This window comes from Pteropus alecto, unplaced genomic scaffold (genome assembly GCF_000325575.1).
Source record: "Pteropus alecto unplaced genomic scaffold, ASM32557v1 scaffold79, whole genome shotgun sequence".
NCBI classification, from domain to species: domain Eukaryota; kingdom Metazoa; phylum Chordata; class Mammalia; order Chiroptera; family Pteropodidae; genus Pteropus; species Pteropus alecto.
This window is the reverse complement of record NW_006494612.1, coordinates 4,677,065-4,690,014: the sequence shown is the minus strand read 5'-3', so window position 1 is coordinate 4,690,014 and position 12,950 is coordinate 4,677,065. Positions and strand designations below refer to the sequence as shown.

The window sequence follows — 12,950 nt, the reverse complement described above, 5'->3', positions numbered from 1 at the left end:
ACCCCACCTCCCCACTCTCCTCCTTTATCTCCCATTCTCTCTTTCTCTCTTTCATCTGTTTCCCTTTCTCCATTTCTTCTGCGTGTGACTTTGGAAACCTGGGGCAGAGGAGGGTAGGTTGCAGCAAGAAATCATGAACCATTAAGCTTGCTTTAGACTCTGCCTTAGTTTCCCTTCTGGAAAATGAATGCATCAGCATTTGCCAACTTCCTGACTCACCACAGCGTCTGTGGTCCTGATACTTGCTTTGTGGTTGGTAAAGTGTGTGCCCCATCTCTGTGCTTGTCACGACAGCTTCATGAAGCGTAGAGTGTCTATGAAGTGGACTTTGCAGATGTAGAAACTGATGCCCAGAGAGAGGGAAAGGACTCACTCAAGGCCACATAGCATTTAGTGGCAGAGCCAGGACCAGAGCAAGTCTTCCAACCCTCTCTAGCCATGACACTTGAGTTCTTCATGATAATGGTACCAATTCATGGCACACAAGCACAGAGGACATGGACCATGAATATGGCCCATAGATCTGAAGAACATCAAAGAAACTGAGACAGAAAACCTTACAAGTTGGTTACCTTTTATGCTTAATTACTATGCAACCTAATTATACTGATGGGGCTCATTAGTATATCAAATTTTGTTTTATGTTTTTTATATGATAAAAAACCAACCCCACGGAGTGTGGGCCCATGGGTTGTGTATGAAGAGAGAGGACTTTTGATGAAGGGCTTGCTGCTGACTTGTTGGAAGTGTGTGCAGTACTTCAAGGCACTCAGGTGACTCCCTCATGCCTGGCCCCCAGCACGGGCAGCATTGTTCCCATTTCACAAATGAGAAAGCAGAGGTTCAGAGAGGTTAATCGACTTGCTTTTGGCAAGGCTGTGTTCAGATCAAGGTCTGTCCTGTTCCAAAGTTGAGCCTCCCTCCCCTACTGCAGAACGCCAGCTCCCTCAGGGGCATGAGGGACCTATTAGTTAGGTGGCTCGGTTTCCTCTTCTGTCAAGGCCTGCCTCCTGGTTTCTGCATTTACTAATGAGAGCCTCCCCACCCCCCACCTGCCTCACCCCATGTGCCAACCAGCATGGCAGGGCAGGAAAAGAATTCCTGGGGCACCAGCCTGTAGGAGAATGTTAGAGCCTTTCCTTTGGAGGAGCAAGTTCCCCCCACTTGGTGGAGGAGCCAGTCAGACCCTCAAGGTCCCCGAGTCCCTGGGTAACAGCCCTGTTTTGAAAGCTGGAAGCCATGCCCAGGGGCATGGTTGGGTCAGGGCCGGGCCCCGGAGCAGCTCCGCTCTCCCTGTGCCCAGCCAGGCTATCCTCCAGCTGGTTGTGCAATCTTGCTATGAATAGGTCTAGGTGTATGGTTTGGTGCCAAAGAGACCAGACTTGTTTCCTTCGGGTGACAGCTCCCCTCTGGAATTCTGGGAGGTGAGGGAGTGCAGCTGCGAGGTCAGGCTGCTGCCCCCGAGGGTGGGCGGGCCAAGTTGGTGGCGTGAGGGGCGGAGCATGTGGCCAGACTGGATGGACAGGTTGGCAGTATGACTTTTCAGTGTGCTGGCACAAGGATGGGTGTTCAACTTTGAGTGCCAAGAGCTCCTTCTCCGTCACCAGGCCATCCTGAGTCTGCCTCCCAAGCATCTCGCTCAACCCCCGCCCCTCTCACCAGGCCCTTATTACCTTACATACGGACTTTAAACAAAGGAGCTTGGAGGAGGAGAGGAAAACCAGACTTGCAATTTAATTTTTAAAATATAGAGAATATAGAGGATAAACAGGGATTCTCATATATTGTTAGTGTTCTGAGGTGGTACATTGGAGGGCAAGTTGGTCCATCTCTCTCTATATATACCCTTTGATCCAGCAATTCCACATTTGGGCACTAATCCTACAAAGATTCTTGCTGTGGATGTAATATATGTATAAGGTTATTCACTGCCGTGTTGCTGGTAATAACAAATGTTTAGAAACAGTTCACCGTCCAGTGTCTATCAATAGGGGATTCCTGGTTAAATACATTATGATGTATCATTACAGCGGAGTACTATGCAACTATTAAAATATCTCGTCCTTGTGTGAGAAAAATCATTAACAAACCAAGATGTCCAATAGGGTATATAATGTACTTTTTGCATAATAAAAAGAGGGAAATAAGAATGTTTTTATTGATTGTAGGTGCATGAGAAATTCTGGAAGGGTACACAAGAAACTTTGGGGCGGGAGGAACTAGGCAGAAAACTATACGGGGATGGGAAGAAAGCATTCCCCAAGTGTATCTATATGCTTTCTGGCTTTTGAATCATCTGAAGGCATTACCTTTTAAAATATTTAAAAACTACAATAAAACAAAGATAATTTTGAGGAAAAAAAAATCTATAACCCAATCGCCAGAATACAATGGACACATCACATCCCACATGAGAACCCTCTTTGTATGTGGGGAGGTAAGCCAATGGGAGCATCTTGATGAGAAGAGCCATCCTCCTCTACCAGAATGGGCCATGGTTCCCAATGCCCCCTGCCAGCTGGGGCTTGAGCAGCAGGCAGCTCAAGTGCTCTCTGACTTTGAATTTTGAGGAAATGATCAAAGAATACTTATAGATTATTCATGGTGGCGAACAGTGAGGTCCTGAGTCCAGTGTCGAGGCTGAATGTGTCCAGGACACAAGAATTATTTCAATTTTTGCATGTTATCTTAGTACTTCTCCCCAGTCATAATTTGCACTGGCATCTACTATTCCTATTTATATTTTTCTTATATCAGTATAGAAGTTTGTAAGAGCAATAGATAATTACATTTCTAATAGTGCATCTGATATGGGCATTTTCTATGTATATGAATCCTTTTAACAGATGCCTTCCTTTGTTCTGATTAGGTATTTCCTATACTATGATATTCAAGATGTTAATAGAAGGAAATCATGGAAACTCAAAGTTATGAAGACATAACTTTGCAATGATACTACTTATCAGTCAGATTCCTTGTAAAGAGTAGAGATCTCTCATTTCTCCACTTTCGCTCCTCCCTAATACCTTTCTCCCACCTTATTTCTTATTCCCTCCAGTCTCAGAAGAGGAGTCAGAGCCAGCCTCTCTGCCTTGGCTCTTTGGAAATTACATTTATACTTATAAAAGTAGCACACTCCCACTTTGATAAATTAAAATAGTAGATGAGGTGAAGAGTTGAAAGCCAAAGCCCCTTCTCTGATCCCCAGACTTAACCATTATCAAGCTTCTTGTGGTTTCTTCTAGATCGAGGCTTCTGAACTTGGTTGGAAAGTTATAGGGATGCTGAGTTATGGATCCCTCAGCCTTTGGAGCAATCTGTAGGGCCTGAGACCTGGAGCAGCTTACTGTTTTTGTTTGTTTTTAAATACATGTGCCATTTAAACATCATTTTCTAGGGGTAAAATGTTGTGAAAATAGTTCTAGAATAATCATTACTTCTCATTTCAACATCTAGGATCTAGTTCCACAGTGTGCCAAGGTCCTTCCTCAAGGCCTACTCTGATCAGGTTCCTGCCCTGCTGGCTTCCCATTATCCCGGCAGAGTCCAAGCAACTTGGACTGGAACTTTATAGCAGCCTACTTCTCTTGCCTGACCTCTCACCTGTCTTCTCTGAGCTCTTCAAGACCCAAACAAGCCCACTGTTTCCTGAATATGTTCCAATCTTTCCTCCCTCCTGCCTCTGTCCCTGAGATTCGTCATTTCAGCTAGAAAGCCCAACCCGTTTCTGCCCTTCCGCTCGAATGTTCACTTCCTCTAGTTTACCTTGGCTCTAATTCCTGTTCCTCCATCATACCCTTAGCAGCATTCATGGATTCATCCACTCAAGCACTCATACCAGCAGGTCTACATATCTCAGTTCAGCCCCTTTGGGCCCATCTCCCTAGGACAAACAGTGCCTAGCACATAGTAGGTGCTGGTGGAATGGATGAATGTCGGACTTACAGAGGAGGTCCTGTGCCAATATAAGAAGGGCATTTAGATTTTTCTTCCCCGAGTGGGAATGGGGGGGATGTTCGTCGTTTCTAGAAAATCCTGAGAAGAAAGGCAAAAACAAACAGTTTTGAGCCATTACTATGATAGGCACTGGGCAGAACTGCACACACACATACACAATTTAATTTCTTCAGATCTCAGATATTGCTAAGTCTTCTCTTAACCTTTGAATGAGGAAAACCCAGCGGGAAGAGCCCCACTTCCTCCAGCCCGCGTCTAGTCCTTAGCCCAGCACCATTGCTCCTCTTTGGAGATGAAAGCAGAGCTGGAGTGGGTCCCTTTCTGAATGTTCCTTTCTTCACCACCACACCTCAAATGCCCTGCTATTCTCACCACGGGGTGAGCTGAGAGGCACCCAGGGCACCGCAGGTGTCTCCCTACCCCTACCGCCCATAGCCGTCTCTCTACCTTTCCAGGTCCCAAGGGAGTAGTGGAGGGGCGTGGACTATCTGGCAGACAGTGTCTATGAATTCTACCTCCCTCCACCTTTGACCACTGTATTCCAGCTTGGTGTGGGTGACTTGGCTGATACGTGTCACATTTGCTGGCTTAAAGGTTTGCCCTCGTTACAGATCTTGAACATGTGCAAGATCAAAGCCTTAAAAAGCATTTTAGAGATTAGTCCAAACTCTTCCTCCTTTAAACAAGATGAAATAGGGAGTCAGCAAGAATTAATTCTTTATTCATCAAAGTATAGCAGTTAGGTTAGACCTAGAGTAGAAACTCATGGAGGGGAGGGCCCAAGTCCTAGTTCTTTTGGTGCTCATCACAGGACCTGGCCCATTGCCACATTGAGATTGACTCAGTCATAATTGATCATTAACTTTAATTGTTTTTTGGTTGAATTTTTACCTGGTTTGGGAGCATGCTCTACTGAGATTCTTATGATAGCTGGCATTAGATTTCTATCTTTAACCTTTTGGGAGACAGAATCAAAATTGGGATGCAATCTTGAATGAAATCCATTCCCCCACTTGGCTTGGGTATTAGAAGATGGTGAGGTTTTACCTTTATAGGTAATTAAGGCAATGGTAAGGATAAACTTATGAAAGCATGACTCTCAGCCAATGTAGACTTTATCCCGAAGGCCAAACTTTAAAATCTTTTTTATCCACTTGATCTGAAACAAGAGTCCATCATGTTGCTTGGGACTTTGAATCCAATCCTAGCAGGTTTGTAAAAGCTGAATAATTTTTATAACGTCTATTAAAATGAAAAACACAGCCCAGGCTACTGGGAATAACTTTATAATACGGTAGAACTCTCCCTAACCTCACTGAGAGGCCCTGAATGTTCACACAGAGGAAGTACTTATGCTGTTCCCACCAGAAGCCTGGAGTATTGTATTTGCTTTTGATTCGCAGGAGGGCACTGGCCATGACCGATGTTTATCCACTGGACTCATGTGAGGAGGACCTTTACTAGGTCCAAAACTTTAACAGGCCAAAACCTCTGACAGTGAAGGCAAAGAGTCTGAAGCCCGCCTCCCGACTTAAAAGCTCTTTCAAATAACAAGACTCAGTGCACACCGAAAGTGCCACCAGCCACCACGAATGACGCCATAAGTCTGCTTTTATTAAATTATCTGGTTGTCTTTGGAGGTCCAAAGTGGGTCAGAGAAAAAGTTTGCTAGACTCATTTAATTTACAGATCTCATGACAGAGTCTCTTAGTTTTGTGCCTCTTCCAGCCTGTGAAATAATTTCGCAGGAAGACCTTGAGATAAACTCAGCTATTCCTTTTCTGGGATTAAAGAAAGGAGAAAGAACAAAAGACATCTTGGAGTAAGACAGAGTGTCACTGATGCTTTATTTACATGCGTCACCATCTCTTTTACAAACTAGATTACGGTTTTAAATGGAATACACAAGGCAATATCTACAAACACCAAGGAAAGTAAGTACTGCATTTCTATTTCATTTGGAAAGGGGAAGACTCCCAAATCAAACTGGCTTTGATTCTTGAGAAGAAAGGTGGTAGAGTTAATTCATGGCAACATATGGTTAGACAAAATCCTCAGTACAAATGCAATATGATAGTGTTCGCGTTGAAAGAAAGGATGAGGCGCTTCAAACCAAAGTATCAACTGCTTGACTCTTAGGTGTCTGAATATGGCCATGCACCATATTTAATTCTAGTTGTATGGGGTATGAGCGAGAAATTCAAACAGATAAGACAGTTTTACAGATACTGTATACAGATATTTTTCCCATTCATGCAACTTTTTTTTTTCTTAAAAAAAGTTAAACATGTGAAGCCAAAATGCACAACACATTTTTTTAATATTAACTAATTTTTCTGGTCCTCCTTCACACCTGTTTACATTTCCCAAGTATATAATGTGCTAGGACAAGTATACGAGAGAAGACTGATTGCCAGGCAATGAGATAACTTTAGAGAAATAAGTGACCAGACACAATTTTTAAAAGCAGCTACACAAGTATTTCTGGAGTGTGGCAGAGGCCTCATAACCAATCGTTCATCCAAAAACAACAAAAAACCATACAAATAAAACTAGAGAAAAAGATTTCATTCATTCAAACTGCATAAAATGTTACCCACAAAAGATTTAAATCAAAAATAATATATTCTTTTCAGTTACTTGGGCATCTGCTTTCAGATCTTGACATGATTTCACAAGAACTTCACTTCCCCTCCATTTGACCTTGCCTCCCCAAGTCTCTAGGAGAGGCTGGCTTTTTCGTACCTCTTTGCCAGTGATTGCATTTTTACAAAATGTTTTGCTTTTCTTGATTAAAAAAAAAAAAATTATGCCTCATCATACAATGTTCCCCAAATATAGCAAGAGAAAGGAAATCAGAGTTCAGAGCTGTCACGGTTTTGTTTCTGCGGTTCAGAGAGAAAGGGTTACATTTTTATTTCCCCTTGCCAGCTGGAGGCAGCAGTGCTCGAAAGGAAACTGGCTGTTTGGCTGTTTTTCTCTTGATGGTCCAAGAGATTCTTTAAGTCTGTGTGTATGTGTGGTGGCGGAGGGGAGGAGGTCATTAGGTAGAGACGAAGTCTGTGCCAACCATCTTTAACAGGTTTGGAAGCCACCGCAAATGACACCCTGAGACGGAGCATACCTGTCCTGAGCAGCAAGCCATGAGGTCCTGTCCTCAGGGTGGGGAAGCCTTTCATGTCATGCTAAAACTCAACACCAAACACAGGAGTCCGCCTTGTCCTATGTGTGTGTGCACAATCCCCCTGTTAACAGGAAAGAGACTTTGGAAATTTTAAAAACTGTTTCAGCAATCATTATATTATATTACAGAGGATGCAATAAAGGAAACTGACCTCAGATTCATTCACAGTTAATGGGGTACGCTGAACCTGGCAGTCAGTCCTCATACCAGGACAGTGAAAGCTTGTGATAAAGCTCTTTTCTAACTTTGGTAAAAGTTATCTGGTTCTAGAACCCTGAAGAAAACAACAGAGCCCCAGAATACATGTCATGCTTTCAATATTAGTTACTCTTCTAATTTCCCATCAAAAAGTAGAAGGCTCCCTAGAGCAGCTTATTTAGAGGCTGAGGGTTGCCCCAGATAGTTCTCATCAGGATGTAAACATGACAGTGGCCAGGACCCCAGAGGCTTCTAAGCATTCTGCTGAGATGGTGAGGGACCCGTGACACTCAGAACTCCAGATGGTGGCCAACAGTCGGCCCTTCCTGAAAGCAGGTCTCAATATAAGAGAGGGCTTAGGTCAAACCTCTGCTCAGTATGACCACTTTAGAACCCAGCAGGTCTAAGGGAGCCTGGCTTCTGGATGGGTGGCCAGCTAAGTGTGGCCAAGGGTGACAGTACAGCTGCCATAATCCTGGACAGGCCTAATTATTCCATTCTGACCCCCTCCTGGGACTGATGCTGGCACTTGACTTTGCCCTGATCTCAGCTCTCCACAAGTCTCTACATGTAGATGCTGTGTGAGTTATTCAAAAAATAAAAAATGCAAAGCATCCCTTCCCCTCCATTTGCCTGATCTGCTCTGTGGCTGCCCTGCTCTCATACCGGCTCTATTCCGCCCTCAGCTGTTTCAGATTACATTATAATCTGGTTCTAGGACATTTGGTAGGACATGCTGCCTGAAATGTAACAAACGCGGGGGGGAAAAAAAAGAATAAATGAGATGTCACATGTCTGAAAGGATTTTAAAGTTGGAACACATTTGAGGGTTGCCTTTCTTATTCCAAAAGTAGCTCCCAGGGTCTATAAAGCTGCAAAGGCAAATAGCTATTTTGTTAGCTTGCTTGTTTCTTTGAGCTCAGGAGAGAAATCCTCAGGGCTCTCATGTTGGAAGCACTCTGGATTCTCCCTTGTATCCGATATCCCTCCACCCACCTCCTTCCCGCTCAGCTGCTGCCACTGTCTCTGAACTGCATCTCCACCCAGGGCAGCATCACTCAGAAACCCAGAGAGGCAGCCCTCCCTCTTTCGCTGATCCTAGACAGTGCTTGTGTAGAGCAGACTACCAAAGAATCGAGAAAGTGGCTAGCATTATATAAAGGAATACAGGAAGCAAAGTCTGTCTCACTGACAAGCAGACCGTGAATAGAATACATATTTTAAAAAATTACATACTTTTAAAATGAAGATTATAAACTTGTAGCAGTTTAGAAAAGGCGACACGCGCTACAGGTCTACTATAACCACGGTTGCACAAAAATTTACAGATTCAGTAAAAGGCAGGGTGAAATCAACAGGGCCGTCGCTCAAACATGACGACCCAAGCGAGGTGGGAGAGACGTGACAATACCAAATGGAACTTTCATTATGCTAGGAGCTGTTATCACCACCAATATTAGTTACCCCCAGAAACGTTATAAAGCAAAGGTGCACAAGGGGGCCCCTGGCGGCTGGTAGTGAGTGCAGGGGGGCGGGTGGCACGTCTGTGTTGGTGGAAGGGAGTCGGTGCCCACTGCACGGGGCAAGCGTCAGCGAGAACTCATGCAGGGAGGTCTGTGCTGAAATACTAGCCTGTATTCCTAACGTCCATGCAGAATGTTCCATTTTTGTACTGTACATGATAAAATATATTTATATATTTATATGCCTAATGCATTTTATGCAAAGAAAAGGGTCTTCATATATCACTTTGGAGAAGTATGCATATGCTGTGCTAATCAGAGCGTTGTTACACCAGTTTCATATGTACCCAAGGTGTTCCCAACTATTCTGTCTGCCAAAGAAGTTCACTAGTATAATCACACTTTCCAGGTTAGACAGAAAGCACCTATACAGCACCATAACTTTTGAAAACAAAACAAAATGAAATCCATACAAGCAGGAAATTGGGGGGGGGGCGGGGGGGGGAGTCAAAACTGCCGTATCTTATACTTCCATTGTGTCACTTGCACAATTACAATCTAAGATTATAAGATTATATATAAAAAAATCAGTTTGTATGCTATTGCCTCTCACTCACACATCTAGTAGATTGGATTATACACAGCAAGGCTTAAAAATAATCAAAGGGTGTACTTAGGAAAACAGTGAAGTTAGAACTCCCTCAGCACCGACTTGGGTTTGTACTTCTCACCCATTTCTCACTGCTGGCTTAATGCTCACCTGCAAGTTCATTTTTTCTGCAAAACGAAACAGGACTACTTTTTTCTTTTCCTTTTCTCCTTAACATTAAATCCTTTAGTGGCATTCGACAATTAGTGGACAGGTGAGCTGATTTCTTTCCTGAAAAGATCCAAATTTCTAACCAACATATAGCATCACTATTCACCGCATTAGCTGAGGAGACTGACAGAAGACCGCAGACCCTCCCGATGTGGCGATGGCAGACCAGGGGCTGGGGTCTTGTTCCCCGGCCGCCCTGACTCAGGACTGAGGACGCACTGGGTCAGTGGCCACGCTCCATTCGTTCAGCCCTGGACCAGTGCGCACAGCAAACAGTTGTGCCATTGTTCAGTTTTCAGAAAAGGATAGTTTTCTAACAAACAAAAGAAGAAAGAAAATCCCCCTCTAGTTTATGTAATTTGTTAGTTTATGTAGTTCCACAGACTCAAACGCTTGCGATGCCCAAAGCCAGAATGGTAACTGGTACATTTTCCTTCTGTTTTTAAATTTGACAGGGAAAGAATGATTAACATTTTAAGAAAATGCCGCAAGTTAATGCATGTGAAAAAACTCAGAAAGTCAAAAGAAAACAAACACAAAACATTTAAAACATCCCATAAACCATCGCGATATTGAAACACCACAGAAAAGCCAACAGGGGGCTCACACAGGGTGCTCTGGCTGAAGGTGGGCGGTGCTGACAGGGTGCTGTCCTTTGCTGGCAGGTGGCACATTGCCCCGTACAAGGAAGAGTTGCATACTTTATATATAGAGTTCTGTTCCAAGGGTAAGTGCTTCACCCAGGATAAGGGGCCATTAACAGTCTCTGCTGGGTTAGGAAAATGGCGTGGGATTCACAAAGGTGTTAAGCTGTAAACGGTATCACTGTCCACTTGCTGAGAGCAGATTTGGCAAAGGGTTTTCTCTGTAGGTCTTGTGTCAGTTCGAGGGTCTATAAAAGGAGAAAAGAAAACCAGAAATGATTAAGGATGTTCAAATGGCAAGAGTGGGCGCCTCAGGGTCGCACTGCCACTTCCCATCTCCTCGCCCTACTCCTGTGCCCAGGTCACCTGCGGTAAAGCCGTTTCGTGACACCAGCTTCAAAGGTCTCAGCGCCCGAGGACAAAGCACGGTGACGACTTACCTTTCCGCGCTTGATTACAAAACGCTCTCAAGGTGAAAAGCTCAAAGGAAACGGGGCCACTCACTTTGGGAGGCTAACGAAGACGAGCAAAATGGGGGTGTTTTAGTGTGCCCCTGAAAGTGAGGGGCGCCCAGGGTGCAGGTGGCACTTAGTCCTGGACTTTCGGACCAGGAATTTCATGGGACCCGGGACTTTTGTGCTTAAACTGGGAAGCTGGTCACCTAAACAGACCAGCTGTGCTTTTCTGGTTCTTTCCCACTACCTATATGAACTGATCGACCTTGCTAACCAACCACCCTTCCATTAATACCCCCAAACCAGAGGAGATAAAATGGCCATTTTCCACAAAGGCTTAAAAGTCTGCGCTGCTAGGAGCGGGGGTCATCCCCTACTAAAAAAGTAAGTAATCTCTAAGTAGGCAGTCTTAGGAATTTGCTTTTTATATTAAAAATCAGCAGAGAAAATTATATATCACACATATATGGTGAAAAACACCTCTCATAAAACGTCCTTTTAACAATTAATAACATTATTATTTTGCCTCCAACAGTCTTCAGTGATAAGGCATAAAAGGAGGTCCTCTCAGAGCATCTAATTTATACAAGTCTTATCAGACTTCATGAGAGCACTAAGCCTGCAAAAGTTAGAGGAGTTTTTAAAGGTACAGTTGACTTTGAACAACGTGGGGGTGAGGGGTGCCAACCCCTAAGTGCAGTTGAAATCCCCCAAAACTCAACTACTAATAGCCTACTGTTGACTGATAACAAACAAGTCGATTAACATTTAACTTTTGAATTATATGTATCATATATTGTAGTCTTACAATAAAGTAAACTAGGGAAAAGAAAATGTTACTGAGAAAATCATAAGAGAAAATACATACATGTATTTCATGCATTCAGGACATACCTCAAAATTTTTTGGTATTTCTAAGCTATATGGTTCATTTGCCAGTGTTTTCAAATTGTTGCAAATCTACAAAAAACTTTCCAATAGATTTTTAGGGTATAGTTGGACCGATGCACTTCAAACCCATGTTGTGCAAGGGTCTACTGTATACTCTTAGAGATGTAGCTAAAAGAACTGACGTGACAGGTCTCAAGACATAAAACCTTTTGTTTATAAAGACAGTGTTGGCTGTCATGGTAAAAATGGGGGAAAATGGCTCTAGTCCAAGAAATGGATAGTGAAGCAACATGAACTCATGATCTGCTCACCAGATAAGGTGAATAAGTAATGAAAAATGCATCAATAAGCTCACACACACATTATGTACTTCTGCTTCCCCAACTGCAGGAGATATTATTGTGAGTTCATTTGGCATTTTCACAAGTATACCTGTGACTTCAGCCTCTTCTGTGACTGTACTGGTTGGGAGTCTTACCTTTCACCTCCAATATTCGAAAGGATAGTGGGGCTTAGTATTTGTAATATTACATACCCAAGGTCAAGTTACCCTGGTTATAGCTCTAAATAAAAGAACTAAGGTGATTTTACTGGTGGCAGAGACAATAAAGCAGGAAAAGAAGCTCCTTCTTTTCCCCAACCCCGGTATTTAGTTTCCCTAGCTGATGGCTTTTTATGGAATTACTCTTTGCTTTGTAAGAGTATGAGACAATATATCCTGGACTATAAAATAATGGCCTGTTGATTTCAGAGGAAAAAAAAAGCTAAACTAGACACCAGATCTCAACATCTGTGAGGAATTTAGCCTCAAGAGCCAGTGCTATTCTAGTGACTCTATCTGGGACCCCTGACGCATGTACGGACAGGGGTGCAGACAGAGTCCTTTGGAAGAAGATTCGTATTTTTCCTCCACAATAATACTTATTAAACCAGAACCTGCCATCAGAGGACTTTGGTCCCCAAGTCCCAATTCTGACTTACTGAAAGTACCAAGGGAGAAGCTATAAGGTATTACCTAATTCAGACCCCATCCCCCGGTTCCCTTTGGTGTTAATTATTCAGCCTAAGAACTGGGACAGTGACACATTTCTTCCCCAGGCACACAGGCTAAGCATGCAGCTTACTCTAATGCTGGGGCTCGGTCAGCACAGGAGGGAAGGAGGTGGAGGGCACCAATAATCCCCGATATGGCATCATTCTAGGCAAAACAGGGCATTCGCCTGGAAACCAGGGGCGCGAGGCCACACGGGGAAATCTAGAGCAATAACCAACAACAATCCCCAGCCCAAATGCCCATTCTCTCATCAAAAGGCCCAGAATCTTCAGGGAGCACCATCA

At 43.7% G+C, this 12,950-nt stretch overlaps 1 protein-coding gene across 1 annotated transcript in view; it reads right to left on the bottom strand.

The window, feature by feature from the left end:
- Positions 1-5,774: 5,774 nt before the first annotated feature.
- FOXO3 (forkhead box O3) overlaps positions 5,775-12,950 on the bottom strand; it is a 108,723-nt gene continuing 101,547 nt past the window's right edge. Inside the window, exon 3 of the mRNA XM_006926055.3 lies at positions 5,775-10,514. The gene's annotated coding sequence lies outside the window, so the exon portion shown is untranslated. The remainder of the gene's footprint in view (positions 10,515-12,950) is intronic.